At 43.4% G+C, this 19,700-nt stretch overlaps 1 protein-coding gene across 8 annotated transcripts in view; it reads left to right on the top strand.

The window, feature by feature from the left end:
* Positions 1-507: 507 nt before the first annotated feature.
* FAM168A (family with sequence similarity 168 member A) overlaps positions 508-19,700 on the top strand; it is a 402,338-nt gene continuing 383,145 nt past the window's right edge. For all 8 annotated transcript variants that reach the window (XM_050930968.1, XM_050931022.1, XM_050930998.1 and 5 more), the window contains exon 1: positions 508-653. The gene's annotated coding sequence lies outside the window, so the exon portion shown is untranslated. The remainder of the gene's footprint in view (positions 654-19,700) is intronic.

The following is a 19,700-nucleotide window of genomic DNA, read 5'->3' as shown; positions in this document are numbered from 1 at the left end:
CCATGCACCATGACTGCCAGTCCCAGCGTGCTGTGCTCCGCCGGGGTCCCTGTCCGCCCTGCTCTCCGCGCTCCTCGTTCCTTGCGCGTTGACTACATGCCCCAGCAGGCCGCGCTCGCCTATCTCTCGGGCTACAGATGTCACAGTCGGTGGAAGACTACAAGTCCCAGCATGCTCTACACCCCCGCTTAACTACAACTCCCGGCATGCAATGCTCCGTCCTGCTCTTCCTGTCCCCGGGAAGACGGGCGCTCACACTGAAGTACTACAGCTCCCACCGAGCTAAAGACCTAATACTACAAGTCCCAGCATGCACTGCCCCCGTTTTGGTCCCGGGGAAAATTACACGTGCGAGGGGAAGACTACAACTCCCAGCATGCCTCGCAACCAATGCCGCCTCGCGGCCTCGCCGTGCTCGCAGCGTGGGCTGCCGGGAGCTGTAGTTCGCAGCTGGTCTCTAACGGTCCCGCTGGTGATACTCTCCCCCCCTCCCCTCGGCCTGTCCCCTCCCCCACTCGCTGGCTGCTGTGGGAAGAGACAGGAGCCGAGGAGGAGGCAGAGGAGGAGGGGGAAGCTGCGCAGCCACCGCCACGGACACCGGGAGCGGGGACGCCGCCGCCGGGGAGACCAGCCACCGTCTCGTTCACCCGCAGGTGAGGAGACCCCCCCCGCAGGGGCCACGAGCGGGCGCCCGGGGCCACCGCATCCCGGGGCGGGCCGGGCACAGCTGGGCTGGGAGCGAGGTGTGCGCGTGCGCGGGGGGGATGTGATATGGGGCAGGGGGCATGGGGGGCAGCTGGGGAGGGGGCATGTGGGGCATGGGGGCGGGGACGGAGGCATGTGGGGGGATCTGATATGGAGCAGCGGGTATGTGGGCGGGGAGCTGCTGCGGGGGCAGGGGGCATGTGGGGGAGATGGAACGGGGGCAGGGGGCATGTGGGGGAGATGGAACGGGGGCGGGGGGCATGTGGGGGGAGCTGGTGCGGTGACGGGGGCATGTGGGGGGATCCGATATGGGGTAGGGAGCAAGTGTGGGGGACAGCTTGTGCGGGGGGCATGTGGGGGGAGCTGGTGTCGGGGCAGGGGGCTTGTGGGGGGCACTGGTGTGGCGGCAAGGGACATGTGGGGAGCAGCTGGTGTGGGGGCAGGGGCAGCTGGGGCAGAGGGGTATGTGAGGGGCAGCTGATGTGGGGATGGGGGCATGGGGCGGGGAGCTGGTGTGGGGGGCATATGGGGGGAGCTGGTGTGGGGGGCATATGGGGGGAGCTGGGGTGGAGACAGGGGGCATGTGGGGGGGAGCTGGAACGGTGGCAGGGGGCATGTGAGGGGAGCTGGTGTGGGGGTGGGGGGCATGTGGGGGCAGCTGGTGCAGGGTCGGTAGGGATGTGGGGGTGGCTGGTGTGGGGGCAGGGGGCATGTGGGGGGCAGATGATGCGGGGGCAGAGTCGGTAGGGATGTCGGGGCGGCTGGTGTGGGGGCAGAGGACATGTGGGGGGCAGATGATGCGGGGGCAGAGAGCATGTGGGGGGCAGCTGGTGTAGGGTCGGTAGGGATGCGGGGGCAGGGGGCATGTGGGGGGCAGATGATGCGGGGGCAGAGGGAATGTGGGTTACCTGGTATGAGGGCAGAGGGTATGTCCGGGGGCTCTGATATGCGCTGGGATGTGTGGCAGGAGCTGGTATGGGGGCAGGGGGTATGTGTGGTGGGAGCTGGTACAGGGGCAGGGAGCATGTGGGGGGAGCTGGTACGGGGCAGAGGGCATGTTGGGGGGAGCTGGTACAGGGGCAGGGAGCATGTGGGGGGAGCTGGTATTGGAGAGGGGACATCTGGGGACAGGTGTTGTGGGGAAGGGGGTTGGAGATATGTGGGGGGAGCTGGCAGAAGGGAAGTAGGGGGACATGATACAGGGCAGGGGGGACTATGAGGCAACCTGGCAGGGTGTGTGTGTGTCGGGAGAGGGAGGGGCAGCTGCAGGAAGCATGTCAGGAGAGCTGGTATAGAGTCTGGATTTATGTGGGGGGAGCTGGCATAAGGGCATGGTGTATCTGTAAAGCTGATAAGGTGCATATATGGGAAACTGATATGGGGCATAGGGTTTGTGTGGGGAGCTGTCAGGGGTTATGGGGGAGCTGGTTTTGGGACACAGGGTATGGAGTGAGCCTGCATAGAGGCAGGTGGTACGGAAGGAGCTGGCCAGGTGTGTTGGCGTGGGGGCATATAGGGATGAGCTGGCACGGGGTGGGGGAGCTCACATAGAGGGCATGCAGCTGGCATGGGTGTACTGGGGGTGCCATGGGGTAGCATGTTGGTAGAGGGCTGCCATGGTGACATAAGGGGGAACTGGAATGTGTAGGGAACTGGCCCAGTGGGGCTGGCCTGAGGGCAGCTGCCATGTGGGTTTGGGGAGGTATGAAGGAAGCAGTAGAGATCTGGTATGTGAGAGGTAACAGAAGGGGTTTGACATGGGTGCTTGGTAGGAGGGACCCTTTGGGCTTTTTTGGGGGGAAATAGGGAGGTATAGTAGGAAGGGTTTGGAAGGCATGGGGCACATGTGAAGGGCTGGAATGTGAGAGCTTTTGGGCAAGTAATGGAGGTGCAGGCCTGTGGGAGATGGCAGCACGAGAGAGCTTGGGGGATGGTGGTGGTAGCATGGTGGGGAGTTAGAAAGAAAGGTAACCGAGAGCTAAAGGTGGTATATGGGGAGCTAGAATAATTGCCCTGAGACCTTGTGGTAGGCTACACTTTATCCATATAACCAACAAATATATGAAATGCAGGAGTTTGGCAGGAAGACAAGTGGTATGTGGAAAGCTGGCATAGGTGGCATGGGAAGGAGGCATAAGAGCAGCTGCTAAGGGAAGAGCTGGCAGGGGTGAGAATAATTGGCGGGGGTTATGGTGGAGCTGGCAGGTGATAGGAAGGAGTCATAGGGAGACTTGGCAACCATACAGGGAAACAGAGGATCTGGCAAGAGCATGGAGGTGGGGGAGGTAGGAAAGCTCCTTCCCTTCCAACTTTCACCTTCCCTTTCGGTTCTAAAAAGGGAATTAAATCATTGGGTTCTTGGTTAAACTTATTTATTATTTCTCTTCTTTATAAAGGCTATTTTTTAAACCTAGATTTGTGTAGGCTTTTGGAAATCCATGCAGGTTGATGCAGAAGGGCTATTTTTAAAATGAGGGGATGCTTCTGTTTTGCAGCATACAATGCAGGAATGTGTGCTTAATGTAAAGGAGTTGGGGGGCAAGCAGTGTGGAGGATTAAAAAAATTGTTGTATAATTTTGTGGTGGAGAAGAAATGAATTTTGTGGTCTCCCTACCCCGTTTTGTGTCGTATTGGAATGCAGGGTTTAAAATGACACAGATTTGATGAGATTGAGGATGTCACCACATAACATCTGTAGCCTGAAAACAGAGAACACAAGGTTGAGAACTACAAGGCTGCATTAATTTTCTACCTATATACTATTTTACCAATGTAAAAAAAAAGGGTTTAGGGTTTTTTCTTTTAAAAAATTGATTGCTTGAAGATTTCATTTATTGGTGTCATGGTTTTCAGGGCAATTAACTCCACCATCATTATATTGTGGGCTAATAATACCAGAGAGGAGTCTTGGCTTCAGTCTTTTATGTAAACAGAGGAACGGGGAAATATGGAAATACAATAAATAATCATTGAAGAAGGTTTTGTACTGGTTATTTTTTTTCTGCACTGCTCAATGACAAGCTTTCAGGTTATAGCTTGTATTTCCATAGACTGAATTTCATCCAAAAGGAATTCAGTTGGTGCTGAATACTGTCAAATTTAGAAAAACGAGCAGGTTGAGTGAATTTTTCTTCCCAGACAAAGGCATGTTGTGTAAACCAAAAAGAAACTCCATTTATGTTTTAATCACAATATGATTTAAGATGAAGTAGTGTGTTTATTCCTACTGAGAAATTGTGATGGAGGAAAGTAGAACATTTTCAAAGAATGTGGATGCTGGAAACATCTTTAGGGAAACATTTTACTGGACTTGATTGCATCAACTGCATTATTTCATGAAATGTTAACTGTGGAGTGGTTGTTGATTAGAACTCAAACTGAGTGGAGATGGTGAATGATGTAAAGAAAAATGGAAATTAATTCTATGAGATCAAAATGATGTTTTTTTCTTACTGAAGTGCACCTCTTTTAAATTTTAAACTAGTTTTCTCTTGATCTTTATAGCTGAGTACATAAAACAAAACTGACATGCTTAATGTTTATTCTTACTAGATATGTACAATTATTGAAAGGACTTAAATCAGTTAAAAATTTTTAAGATACTATGAAAATTAGAGCTGATATTTATGTCTCAAATGAAAGTGAAGTAATCAAGTTACCTAGTAGTTCTTCCTTAACCTTTCCCCCAGGTAAATAAAAATATTTGAATTCTCAGTTATATTCTGGCTGGTTGATTTAATTGATGGCTTAAAGTTCTAACTTTAGATTGTTCATAATGAGGAAATGATGTAGAGTGTGTGTGTGTGTATGTATATTATAATTTTAAATTTCAAATTTCTGTGTTAATTGTTTTACATACTGGTGTTAAGATGGGCCCTTTTACAGATGAGTCTGTAAAAATGTTGCATCCTTTTTGGTTGATTAAAATACTTGGTTATGCTTATAGAAGGGGTTTGCTAAGTGGTAAATAAAAGACATTTTGAACACATTTGTTTCACCCTTTCTATTATGAAACAAGCACATTGGAAGCTAATCAGCTATATGGTGCATGGGGTTAGTTGTGAATTTGTTATTAATAATGGACTGTTTAGAGTGAAAAACAAATGATACATGTGTGGAACACAACAAATTATGAAATGAAATAGCTATACATTGTTCCTTTTTAATGAAGTTGAATCTAATGCAACTGTTGCTTTTTTTATTCAGCTGATGCTAAACTACCTGTTAAATTCAGTAATGAATGGACGTTGGAGTGGATGAACTACTCTTGATGATGATTTTAAAGAAATAATTGAGAGCAAAGCTGCAAGAAGAAATGAAAAATAAGTTTTCATGTCCCATTATATTAATAACCACTGTAGAGGTACTAGAAAAAAAAGATGTCCAGGGATGAAAGTAACTTACAGGATTTACCAGTACTGCCAGAGTCCTGAGGGGGGCGTGGCTTCATCCAGAAAAGGTGTGACCTCAACCGGAAGAGGCAGGGCCTCTCAAAATTTAAAGGCCCTGGGGCACCGGCTGTAGCTGGAAGCCCCAGGGCCTTTAAATCAACCCGGGGCTCCCAGCTGCAGAGGTGGCTGGGAGCTCCGGGGCTCCCGGGCAAATTAAAGGGCCCAGGGCTCTGGCTGCCGTGGCCGCAGCTCCAGCTGGGATTTAAAGGCAGCCGTGGGAGCGCCGAGGTTTGCTGGGGCCGGGATTTAAAGGGCCCGGAGCTCCCGCAGCTGCGAGGAGCTCTGAGCCCTTTAAATCCCGGCCCCAGCCCAGCCGCCGGAGCTGCGGGCAGGATTTAAAGGGCTCTGGGATCTCCGCTGCGGCGGGGAGGTCTGAGCCCTTCAAATCCCAGTCATGGAAGCCGGTGCAGTCCGGCACGGCGTACTGGCTCTTGCCGGTACGCCATACTGGACCGTACTAGCTTACTTTCACCTCTGAATACATCTCTCGGTGCATTTAAAAATATTCCTTAGTCTATTGAAAACACTTCAGTGAAACATTTCTGCTAAAGGGTCAATAGTACCTCAGTTGGAAGTATAATTAAATTCATGCTTAATTTCATTATGATTTTAATCATTCAATCTGACTGGACATGCAGGCAAATTTCAGTATGGCCCATAAATTGCCAAGTACCTTCCTTAGGTGGATATGTCTGTATACTTCAGATTAACATTGTCATGCGTTTGACGAAGTGGGTATTCATCCATGAAAGCTCATGCTCCAATATATCTGTTAGTCTATAAGGTGCCACTGGACTCTTTGTCACTTTTTAGAGATCCAGACTAACACGGCAACCCCCCTGATACTTCAGATTAACAGCCACTTCTGATGAATTTTAAAATGTGACAGTAATGAGTGGACATATGATCTTTTGTAAAACACTAGGTAGATGGATTTGATGAGGTTTTCAAAGGGAAAATTTTATGTTTTCCTTTCTGAGACCACCTTTTTTCCTTCAGTCCAGATTATGATCTTCATTTGTCTTCCAATCATGCTCTCTGGGCTTGATTATGTCTGCAGAAGCCTTGATTTTCTTTTTCCCCAACTCATGCTTTCTGTGTGTTTCCCATTTTCTTGGTAATTTATAAAGGCTCTCCTTAGACCAGTGGTGCCCAAACTTTTCCATAGGTGCCACCTTACCAGTAATGGAATCTGTCCCTCCCCCTCCATTACTGCACAGTTGGCTCAGCAGAGGAGGTTGTGTTGAAGGCGGAGCTGGGGCTGGAACTGGGGAGGAGGAGCTGGACCTAGAGGGAAAAGGGCAACGCTGGGGCTGGGGGCGGAGTGGAGTTGTGGCTGGGGTGGTGGAGTGGAGCTGCGACTTGGTCCAACGCTGGGCTGGGAGCGGAGTGGAGCTGGGTCTGGAGGTGGGCTGGGTGGTGCTCCCTCCCCTGAATGTTCCTCCACGCCTCCCTACAGAGGCACGCCTCACAGTTTGGGGACCACTGCCTTAGACCCTATATCTCTTAACTGTGGCAGTTCACTGATGAATTAGTCATACAAATGTTTACTTGTGTGCTGCTGGAGACTAGTCAGTTTTGTCAGGTTTCCCTTGGCTGGAGGGAAATCACTTGCTGCTTCGGATGACAACAGGAGCTTTGTTTCCTTTCGCTCCAGAGCCAATAAACTTCAGAAAGGAGCAAGCTGACCTTTGTCTGGAGGTAGGAGAAATATCATATTGTTGTGCCTATCCCCTCCTTCAAACATTCAGATGATAAAAATGTATTTGAAGTGTCCTCTAGAGTCCAGGGAATCATGAATAACAGGCCAATATATTTAGACTATAGTGATGTTTTTTTAAAGCATGAGCAGAGCACATCAATTGTTGTAGCAGTGAGAAAAATGCAAATAATTGGCTTAGGAAACAGGATAATTTTCATACTTCTCCTTTTACGATTATTCTGTCCCTGTTTGGTTTTGAGGATGAGGGAGTGTTGAGCGTGAAAGGATGGTAGTGACAATTATTTTTCTTAGATTTCTGTTGTTCACATCTCAGACTATTCTATAGCTCAACAACTAATACATTTGATTAAATTATGCTAAAATTTAAAAAAAATTTAACTCGTATTCAAACCATGATTTTGTAGAAATACTTAATATAGTATCATTTAATGAGTCAGGTTGTTTTTATGCAGTTTTCTGTCGCTTTGAATAAAAATGTAAACAGTCCAATAAGATATGTTACCATTTCCACCTTGTCTCTTCAATAGTATTGCTACATTTCAAATGTCAACACCTTTGTTCTTTGACTGTCTTACATTAGTAGAATTTCTCACAAACTACACCGCTACCCCAATATAATGCAGCCCGATATAACATGAATTCGGATATAATGCGGTAAAGCAGCGCTCCGGGGGGAGTGGGGCGGGGCTGCGCACTCCAGCGGATCAAAGCAGATTCAATATAACGCAGTTTCACCTATAACGCGGTAAAATTTTTGGCTCCCGAGGACAGTGTTATATTGAGGTAGAGGTGTATTTCTGTAACCACATGAAAATTGTTTCAAGTCACAAAACTGAAGGATAAATTAAAACCACTTTGAAATATTTTACCTGTTAACTTATGGTATTTAACTATTTGAATGAAAACAAATATATTGGATCTGGGTTGGTCACTATTAGAGCCAGAGCAGGTTTCCCAGTATTATTCTAATGTGACCAGTACCTGTACTCAAACAGACATTGTTCTCAAGAGGTCTTTAAATAGTTGTCAGTTTCAGTTTCATTACACCTGTATTTTCCCCCTCATGGTCCACCAGGCGCACCCATTTAAAGGCTTCCAGCCATTGCCTCGCCTCAGTCTCTCCTGACTGGGGTTTTTCCAGGCTCCACAGTTCCCAACCTATATTGTGATGTACTCAGCAAGCCAGACTGCTTAAACAGGCCAGCGTCTGCACGTTGCTTTCTCTCTGAAGGCTATGAACTTTATAATTGTTAGCAGTTGCAAGTTACCCCACAGCTCTCTCTAAGCAAGCTCATTTATTCTTAAGGTGAGAGGTATAGAGAAAACATATTTAAAAGAACTTACCTTCATCTTTGTTCTTCTCAGGGAGTAAGGCATATTTTGTTAATCTGCTCTGAGATTAACAGATTTGCTTAAATTTCTGAACTCTTTGAGACAGACTGCTGTAAAGCATTGAAGCCCTTTTTTGGTGTTCTTGTAGGACGTCATAAGTAGTCATCTTTTGTCTGTACTTGTTGAAATACGATCTCCTAAATGCCTTCCACTGTCATGTCATCCATGCATGTTACTGTAGTATTCAGGTGATACATGACAAATCAGATATAAAGGGAAGAGGGTAAAGTGCCAGTGGTAAAAACTCTGCACCGGTTGACTGAATGCAACATAAAGAATTTTTAAATCTAAATATGTAACTCTATGGGCTCAAGGAATGTTTTGTTTTTCCTCCACTACAACATCCAAAGTCCTGATCATCAGAATGCTGCCATGTGCTGGACAGTCTGGTGAATCTGGATTGTTTTCATCAGGAAGCAGAGTGAAAGGTTTTTTGGTGAAGAGTTTTTCACAGTATGTTTTTCATGGATGAGATTGATTGGATTCAGCCTGATTTGGCTGCCTTTGTGATAGCAGATTTATGTTGTGGGCAGGATAGAATGATGGGAACAAATGTGGTGTCTTGTCTTGGTGAGTTTCAGCCATTCCTTCTCACTGACTTTCTGGAGATATTGGGCTAACTTCAGTCTTTGACTTGTACTTACATGAGCAATTGTTAGGCCTCTTTTCAAGAAATTATTTATTTTATAATGATAGACTAGTCTATCTGTCTTTAAGCTTTGTTTTGGAAGGAAGGTTATTAAAATGGTTGTGTCATGGCAGCTCTGGTATCATCTGTAGTGCTTGGCCTGTGAACAGTGCCTTCTGGTTTCAGAGGCACAATGGCATGGCAAACTGAAAATTCAGATGCAAACTTCATTTAAATTCAGAAATGGAGGTTTTTATTAGATTAAATAGGAAAATGAATAACACGTGCAGCGTTTTATCCCATATATTATTTATTTTGCTATTTCAATGTTACTCCAGTCTTTGCTGCAGATTCTTGTACTGACAACGTATAGTTGAAATGTAGAAATTGGGAAGGCCAAGGGAAAATTCAAGGTTTTTAACACCTGGATATAAAACAGTTTGATCTTTTAGAAAGACAGGGTAAGTGAGGTAATGTCTTTTATTGGACCAACTTCTGTTGGTGAGAGCGACAAGCCAACATAAGTTGGTTCAATAAAAGATATTACCTCACCCATCTTGTCTCTGTAATATCCTGGGACCGACACAACTTCAACAACACAGCATACAGTTTGGACTTTTGGCACTTGGGAAGACATGGGGAGTTCATGTTGGAGCAATTGTTGATCACATGATAATGCAAGTAATACCAATCATCTGCCCTGTGAATGTCTAGCCCAATATCTAATGCTGCATCCAGCAGTAGATGTTTTGGCTAAAATGGTCAGCTATGAAATAGTTAGCCATTAGTGTTAACACACAAGTTAGATGGATGTGTCCATTCGTACTTCTCTTACAGCTGTTATTTAAGGCTGGTTGCAAAGCCCAAGACAACTGTAACTAAATCAGGCAGCCCAGTTATTTTAAAACACACATCCTCTGCCTCCCCTTACATTATGTTTAAAACTTGTAGTTAAACCATGTTGTAACTGGGCTCCTGGACTCTGCGTTAGATGCAGTGTCTACATTACATTAGTTATATTTGGGTCACATTTGGAAGGTTTTCTTTGTAGTTACAACGGTTAGAAACTTACCGCATATACTCGTTCATTAGCCCATTCGTTTATAAGCTGAGCCCCCAAGATGGTTAGGTAAAAATAGCAAAAACTGTATGACCCTTTCATAAGCTGACCCTATATTTCAAGGGCTGGCAAACTTTGGCTCCTGGCCTGTTAGGGTAAGCCTCTAGTGGGCCTGGACGTTTTGTTTACCTGGAGCGTTCACAGGCACGGAGCCCCTCAGCTCCCACCACTGCAAGCTACAGTAAAATACAATACAAGCAAAATCACTGACACAACGAAAAGCGCACCGCTTCCCGCAGTTCCCATTGGCTGGGAACGGTGAACTGCGGCCCCAGGGAGCTGAGGGGCTCATGCCTGCAGACGCTCCAGGTAAACAAAACGACAATGTATTAGATATTCAATTCAATGATTCCATAGAGTTTAAAATCATCAAATTTTGATGTAGACCCGTTTATAAGCTGACCCCCACTCTTTGATGCATCACTTTTTTACCAAAAATATCTGGCTTATGAACGAGTATATACGGTAATTTAAAAAAAAGCAGCTTAGGTTCTGCTGCACAATTCGGTGGTAGATTCTGTACAAGTGTGGAATATATATTATCTGATATTTTGGTAATGGATATTGGCTCAGTGCTGATTCTTAACCTGTCAGCTCTTTGATGCCATTCACCAGGAGGAGGCGGTGGTGTGCCTGCAGATCCTGCAAGGGTAGATGGGAATTGCAGAGAAGGTGGTTGCATATAAGTAGGGGCTGCAGGGTTGTCACGGTGGTAAAAAATGTCATGGATACCGTGATATTTCTGTTTGTCCAAGGCTTTTCTTTGTGTCAGTGATTTTACTAACTGTACTTTGCAACGGTGACTCCTGTTCTGTGGGACTGGGCCTGGCTTCATGTTCCAGGTGTTGTGACCCGGCCAACAAGGTTGCAGTGCTGTTCAGGTTTGGCCCAGCTGCCCCTCCATCATAAATTATTAACAGTGAGGGTAATTAACCATTGGAACAATATACCAAGGATTGTGGTGGATTCGCCATCACTGGCAATTTTTAAATCAAGATGAGTTTTTTTTCTAAAAGATATGCTTTAGGAATTATTTTCTGGCAAATTATATGGTCTGTATTGTACTGGAGCTCAGACTAGATGATCACAATGATCTCTTCTGGCCTTTGAGCACTACCTGCTGAAATTTGGCCTATCTGCTCCTCTGTTGTAATGGAGGGGAACTGGCTCAATTTTGAGCGTTGCTGAAAGCTCCGTGCATCAGGTCGCAACCCCTGGAGTGGGGAGCTAGGCCCAGTCTCGTGGGGTAGGAGCTGCCATTGTGGGGTGATAGGACCTGACACCCCTCGCAGAGTCTTTGTATTTTAAATAGCACTCCCGTTATTTTACACACTGTTTTCCCGAGACCCATGTCTTTTACTAAATTTACTGTGACTGTGTTGTGATTTTTTTTTTATTAAAAATGTTGTGACAAATTTGTGGCCCTACATATTAAGGCAGTTACTCTGAGAGTTAATGAGATGGTCTAGGCTACAGTGCCTTTAATATTCTGATGTCCCTGTCAATTTTGTCCCTTTTCATTAGATTTATATAGTGTGGGCTCTTTATTTTCCTAGTACTTGGCCACGATTGGGACTTGAATGAAAGCTAGATTTTTGAAACTCATTCCAGATAAGTCTGAGATGTTGCTGGGTTGAATAAGAAAAAAGGTACAAAGGAGATAGTGTAGATATCTTCCTCAATTGAGGGTATATCTCTTTGCTAACAAGGCTCAGAACCTTAGCGGTTCCCAGCTATTGATGGGTTCCCAGGTAACAGCTGTAGCTAATATTCCTTTTTTTGTTTTTTTTATGTTGTTTTGTCCAGGGCTACATTAACTTTGCCATGGTTATCTGTGACTTCAAATACTACTACTACTTTGGTAGCACCTTCCATCCAAAGTTCTCAGAGACCGTGCAAATATTAGTGAAGTAAGCCTCGCATTATCCATGTGAGTGAGTGGTATTATCTCCATTTTAGAGATGGGAAGACTGAAGCACAGAGGGGTGAAGTGGCTTTCATAAGTTACACAGAAAATTTGAGTCAGAGCCAGGAGTATATTTCATTGTTCAGGGACAGAAGAGACCATTAGATCATCTTGTCTGACCTCATTAATATCACAGATCTTTAAATTTCAGACAGATACCCTTCTATTGAGCCCAGGAACTTGTGTTTAATTAAAGTATAACTTCTGTTTGGCTGAAGCATATCTTCCAGAAAGGCATCCATTTGAAGACACTAAGAGATAGAAAATCCACCAATTCCCTTGGCAGCTTGTTCCAATGGTTAATCACCTTTGCTGTTTTTTTTAAGGGCCTTATTGATTGTTTGAATTTGTCTGACTTCAGCTTTCAGCCGTTGATTTTTATTACATCTTTCTCTGCTAGATTATAGAACCTTTTATTATCTTATATTTTCTGCCTGTGAAAATATTTATACACTGTGATCAAGTCACCTTTCACTCTTTGGTGAGCTAAACAGACAGGTTTTTGAGTTTCTCACTATACAGATCAACTATCCCGTTGGAGATTCCATATCTCCAAGCCGCATGTCTTAGTGAGTAGGAAGGTAGTTCAGTTGTTAGGACTCTAACTTGAGATTTGGCAGCATGAGTTCAGTTCCTTGCACTGCGACAGACTTGCTGTGTGACCTTGGACAAGTCTCTTGGGACAGGTGTACACTAAAAAATTAGCTCAACCCAGCTACGTTGCTCAGGTGTGAAAAATCCACACCTCTAAGCAAAGTAGTATGATGACTAAGACCTTGCTATAAACAGCATTCTTCCATCGGCCTAGCTCCTGCTTCTCTGGGAGGTGGATTAACAACAGCAACAAGAGAACACCTCCTGTCATGATAGTGAGCATCTGTGCTGATGCATGACAAATGCAGGTGCAGCGCTTCTAGTGAAGACATAGCCTGTTTCTTTTTTCCTCAGTTCATCTGTGCAATGGGTTTATTAGTACTGCACTGCCTCTCAGGGTATTTTGAGGATAAGTACATTAAAGATTGTGAAGCATTCAAGTACTGTGCTGATATAGGGACAATATAAATACCTAAGATAGATATAACAAGACCATCGTTCTCCCATTTGTGACCTGCAGATTGGATTACTGCAATGTGCTCTATAGGGGGCTACTCTTTAAATTCACACAGGATTTTCAACTAGTGCCGAATGTGTGTTGCCCATCTAATTAGAAAGGTCTCTTGTAGGAATCATAACACATCAGTGATGTGTCGACTACTCTGGCTTCCTATTTGGTCCTATGTACAATTCAGGGTAGTGTTTTTGACCTATAAAACCCTTATTTTGAATCCTGTCTGCCTAGGAGAGTTGCTCTTTCCCCATGCTTTATACTGATGGATGAAATTAGTTAGGATTCAGTCACTGACAGGCTCTGTCTATCTGGGAGGGCTTGGACAGGATGTTCTGTCTGGGGGCATTTGAGTCTGGAATTTACTTTCCTCATTGATCAGACAAACCCAGAATTCATTGGCCTTCAAGACAAGCCTCAAGGCCTACCTGATCACTTACACTTTTGCCTGAGATGGTGACTTGAGTGGGGTTCAAGTATCTTTAATGGCTTTGGGTGTTTCCTTTGACTTCTCTATGAGATTACATTTTTCTTATTTAGTTATTTTAATTTGTGTGGGTTTTTAATGCTCTGCCCTAGAGATTGAAAAAGTTACATTATGAAAAATAACGTATTCACAGGCTTTTGGCTCATAATTGTCTCCTTTAGGCATTGACAGAATGCACAGAAATACAGATTGTCTAAATCAGATGGCTATGCTGACTTGTTGACTGTGTTTTTTCATGTTTAGAAACCCAATAGGGGACCTTTTTGACCAAAAAGCTCATAACCTGTTCCCATAAAAGGTTCTGTTTTCTCTACTTGGTTCACTTTATTTTACCTTGAGGACCAACATGGCTACAAATAGTTTCTGTATCTTGGAAAATTTCAAAATCACTTCACTATTGAATTCAAAAGGAATATTAACTTCTGCATGTGTCAGGTTCTGTGGACTGTTACACTTGTTCCACGAGAAAACTATGAATTTAGAAATCTCTATCAAGCCCATTAGTGTTGCATCTGAATACTTTACAATACCTATAACAAACCAAATTTAAGAAGAAATAGTATTTGCCATCAGTCACAAGACACTTACCATTAACACCATTAGGGGAGTGAAGTTCTGGAACAGCCTTCCGAGGGAAGTAGTGGGGGCAAAAGACTTTTCTGGCTTTAAGACTAAGCTTGATAAGTATATGGAGGGGATGTTATGATAGGATAGTTTAATTTGGGCAATTGATCTTGGATTATCACCAGATAAGTCTGCTCAATGATCTGCGGGGAGATGTTGGATGGGATGGGAACTGAGTTACTGCAGAGAATTCCTTCTTGGGTGCTGGCTGGTGAGTCTTGCCCACATGCTCAGGGTTTAGCTGATCGCCATATTTGGGGTCGGGAAGGAATTTTCCTCCAGGGCGGATTGGCAGGGGCCCTGGAGGTTTTTCGCCTTCCCCTGCAGCGTGGGGCATGGGTCGCTTGCTGGTGGATTCTCTGCAGCTTGAGGTCTTCAAACCAATTTTGAGGATTTCAATAACTCAGTCCTGGGTTAGGGGTTGTTATAAAAGTGGATGGGTAGGGTTCTGTGGCCTGCCTTGTGCAGGAGGTCAGACTAGATGATCATATTGGTCCCTTCTGACCTATGAGTCTATAACACCCGTACATCCCCACAAATGATAAATGCCTTCCCAGCTTCTGATCCTAAAAGTCGGGTTATACTGATGCCTTGCACTGAAACCTAAAAGGTGGGAGCCAATTCCAAACCCGAGAGCGGTCCACTGAGAATGTCCGGCCACCTGCCCCCAGAATTTAATGCAGCGTGAATCTTCACTGGATTTCTTGGCAGCGAAGCCCCAGAAGCCTTGGCGCCCAGAGCCTAGAACAGGGGTTCTCAAAATTTTGTACTGGTGACCCCTTTCGCACAGCAAGCCTCTGAGTGTAACCCCCCTTATGCATTAAAAACACTTTTAAATATATTTAATACCATTACAAATGCTGGAGGCAAAGTGGGGTTTGTGGTGGAGGCTGACAGCTCACGACCCCCCATGTAATAACCTTGCGACCCCCTGCGGGGTCCCGACCCCCCAGTTTGAGAACCCCTGGTCTAGAAGCTCCGACATTATTATTGTATGTGTATTTTTTTACAGTCATTTTAGTTTCTTTCCTTGTTACAGTAGATTCTTACTCTGAACAAAGTGCCTGGACAGATGAAAGTTATACTCTGTCAAACATCTTTGGATAGCCAAGTATCAGAAAACGAAATTTCTGAGAATTTGGCATTTTAACTATGTACAGAAACATATCTTAAGGTACTTTCATGCCCCCACTGTGTAGTATCTGAGTGCCTTACAATTTTTAATGTATTTATCCTTACAATGCTCTTATGAGGAATGGCAGTGCTATTATCCCCTCTTTACAAATGGGGGGACTGAAGCAAAGTGATGTGCCCAGGGTCACACACGAAGTCTGTGGCAGAGTCAGGGATTGAACTCAGGCTAAAACAAGGGACTATTTTTCCTTTCATTACAAAAAATATAATTCTCCCTCCCCAAAGACACACAGGCACCCCAAGGATTTCTGTATTTAACAGTTTCCTCCCTAGGCATCATGCATTGACAGTTTATGAGGGGGTGGGCAGCGGGAAAGACAACTAGAGATTACATGTAAAGGTACATTCTCAGAATGAAGTATTTGTATGTCTCACTGGGGACCAATAGTCTCTACAAGTCCTTTTTTGTAGAAAAGTGTATAATAGAAGTATCCAAATGCTACTTAACATCACTTGTGAGTATCCAGGCCCTAATCCCACTCTCTGGAAAATGAGCCTGTTTAAATCAGAGCAGATTTTTGAAAGCCATGCTTCCTTCCAGAGTAATAATAGGAAATGACCAACAATCAGTCTACTAGATTCCAAAAATCTTGAACATTTTACATTTTAATTCAAGTGGACTAAAGGAAAATAAAAAACAAAAATAGGCAGCAGCCATGGAGCCAATGACCAGTCTCTGAATCTCCATTGGCGGAATCCTCATGGTTAAATTTGTGGAATCCCCTTTATGTCACTTTAGTTAATCAATTTGTTTTTCAAACATAAGTGTGATTTTTAAATAATCTTCTTATTATTACAAATAACACCTGAGCTTACTATAAAACAATTACAGAGAAAATATTTCTCTTTTTTCAGTTTTACTTTGTATAGTCAGTTTTGCTGTTTTTTTCCTTTAGACCAGTTTCCATGTTTACGTGGATTTTTCACGCAGCAGAAGGAAAAATAAAACAATTTTAAAACATAGGAAAGTGTGATTATTAAAGCACAGAAATTGGTAAGGGGGAACCTGGGAACAGGTGCAGTACCTGAAACTTCTGCCAAGTAACTTTTTGAAACTGACCAAATTTCAATTTGATTGTATCCCTTTAACTTTGGCAAGAAGTTGTGCTGAATCCAGTGTCCTAAAAGAAGTATTCTTTTCCAGAATTTCTAGCCCAGAGTTTAGCCAGTAAATGTATCATTGCTTCAACATTTGCGTCTTAAAAAAGCTTTCCTAATAGGGACAATTTATTACTCTTTGATTGGGTGCCTCTAATACAAATTAATACCTTATAGAATTTTTAATAGAACACATTTTGATTACCTCACACCTGCTAAAATGAGGGGAAAGAAAAAAAAAGCTCTTAAAAATCAGTTTTGTATAACCTGGGACTGCAAACTCTAAAATACTATAATTTTGAGTCATATTGTTATTGCCATGGTATCTGTACAGGGCAGTTAAGGTTGTGTGGGTGCCTTAACTCTTCATTTCCATACCCTAACATATTTGGATTTCTTTTAAGTTTAGCCTTAACTCTGAATTCCTTGAGTTTATGCTAATTTTTAAATAATTGCACCATTCCTGTAATGTGTTTTACTATAAATTGTTGATTGTGTACTCTCAGTCGCAACTCCATCTTACTGTTTTTGTCTGGGAATATATACTAAAGGTCATGAATAATACACAGTGCAATGTGTTGATATTTTCTGAAACCCTTGAGTTTTAACAGTGAATAAACTGAAATTTGTGAAGGCTCTAATTCAGCTTGATCCCTGTTAAGCTATGGAAATTTTGTATGTAATGTATTTCTGCTATATTTAATGTCATAAATATAGGTAAAGTAAACCTTAGCAATGAAGACTATTATGACACACATAATTAGTATATGTATGTTGCAGTGTATGTGCTTTTTTCCCCCCTGGACTCTTTTAGGATAACACAAAAGGAGCAATATGATGGAGGTCTGTGCTGCAATTTCCTACAAATTGCTGCTTCTGATAAGTGATAATGCAGTTTGAACCTCTTTGCAGCAGTGGATGAAACAATAGATACAATAACACTATTTTTCTGATAAGAGTTGCTTAAATGAGATACTTGTTTTAATAATGGTATAATTTGCAGGACTTATACATTTATTGTGATTTTATTCTCATGGAAGTAGCAGGATGTATTTTGGCTCGCAAGTCTCCTGTTGTTAATTTCTGTAACATGCTCGTTGATATACTCTTTTATCCTGGAGGGCTCTGGACTAGTGTGATCAGTATGCTTAGGTAATTAGCCCGATGCACAAGCCATTTTCCTTAGGTTTGGCCTGGCAGGTGGTTACTAGGTAACTATTTGGATAGTGCAGGAAAAATGCACAAAATTGATGACAACCCTATAATTAAAGACTAAATAGCTCATATTTTTGTGTGGATTGCAACTTTGAAATCATTGTCACTCAAAATTTGTTTTCTTTAAAAAGAAAAAAAAATTCATCCAAGAAGTTCTGAAGACATGTTTTCTAAAGGTTATTTTGTTTTGGCTTATCTATCATAAGATTCACGTTCATTCTCTGTCTCTCTCTCATATATTTTACTGTGCAATAAGCAGCCATTTAAAAAAAAAAAGTCTTAATACAAAAACATTGACAATAAACTGAATCTCAAATAATGAAGGATTATTTAAAGACTGTAAAAGCAGCAAAGAATCCTGTGGCACCTTATAGACTAACAGACATTTTGGAGCATGAGCTTTCGTGGGGGAATACCCACTTCGTCAGATGCACTTCGTCGTGCATCTGACGAAGTGGGTATTCACCCACGAAAGCTCATGCTCCAAAACGTCTGTTAGTCTATAAGGTGCCACAGGATTCTTTGCTGCTTTTACAGATCCAGACTAACATGGCTACCCCTCTGATATTTAAAGACTAGAGATTGGTGGTGGTCTGAGCAGTGGCAGGGAATATTGAGGTTGAATATTGGAGGTTGAATGCCCCCAAACTTGGTAACACGGAGTTAAGGTTGGCTGGTGGTGCCTCATGCCCATCCAGAACACTGGGTTCTCCTAACCTTGGACTTTTGAAAACCAGAAAATAGAGCTAAAGTGCATGCCACCCCTGCAACTCAACCTTAACCCTGCTCCCTGGAACTGGCAATGTCTCAGTAAAGGAGTGCCATTCTAAACAGACATGAGGAAATTCTGAGAGAATATGCCAATATTTGTGTTGTGTTTCAGAGTTTTGAATTCCAGAATCTGTTTGCATACACTTCAAATGCCTTCATTGTATTAGGTGTTCATTTTATTATGTGGTCGAGTGATTAGTTGGAATAGGTTGAGATAACTATTGCTGTGATATGAGAGGTGCATGTGTACTTCTGAGGGTCACATATGCCTCATTTCAGTGTTGAGTTGTGTAGGATTTGTTAGTAGTGGCACAGGGGGGTCATCTTAAGAACATAAAAACGGCCATAATGGGTCAGACCAAAGGTCCATCTAGTCCAGTATCCTGTCTTCTGACACTGGCCAATGCCAGGTGCCCCAGAGGGAGTGAACAGAACAGGTAATCACCAAGTGATCCATCCCCGTCACTCATTTCCAGCTTCTGGAAAACAGAAGCTTGGGACATCATCCCTGCCCATCTTGTCATGTGGATTGTCAGAATGAGGTAGTGTATATGGCAGTGGTCTGTGTAGCTTAGTGAGGGGTAAGTGAAGGCACTGTCTTCACAGAAGGAAACTTCAGAGCAAGGGTGAAAAAGTGGTAACATTAGCAAGTCTGGGGTGATGTGTGGAGTAGGCTCAGGGTTTGAGTGTAGGCCATGTGTAGGTAGTTCCTAATTTCTCCCTCTAACATAAACACGAATTTTGCTTTAGCAAAAACAAAATGTTAGACTTTGTCCTACAGTGCTTATGTGCTGTGTTCCCAGAATGTTCTGTAGCATTTGTATAAGTAGGGTGCTAATACATGTGTTGACAGGTTTTGGTGTCACTGAAAGAAGCCAGAGTTAAAGTTGTGTTGCAGGGATGGCAAGTACTTTAACTTAGTATTTGCTGATGATATTCCTCAGATGCTTCAGCAGAACAGAGTTAAGTACAACGTGGATTGACATTTCCATTAGAGTATGAAGCACTTTTGTCCCCAAATTTCACCAACCTAAAAAATGATCTTGTACCTTTTGATACACTCAAGACATAGAGATATCCATTATAACTGCATATAATATTGTATGTGAATCGATATTTAAGGTGGAGCTGGTAGCAGTGAAGGTACTCTGAAAGCTCAGGTCCTAGCTGTCTCAAATTGGATACCCAAAATTAGTGGATTCATTTGAGACAATTTTGTA

This window comes from Gopherus flavomarginatus, chromosome 1 (assembly GCF_025201925.1).
Source record: "Gopherus flavomarginatus isolate rGopFla2 chromosome 1, rGopFla2.mat.asm, whole genome shotgun sequence".
In the NCBI taxonomy this organism is placed as follows: Eukaryota; Metazoa; Chordata; order Testudines; family Testudinidae; genus Gopherus; species Gopherus flavomarginatus.
This window is presented reverse-complemented; position numbering and strand designations above follow the sequence as displayed.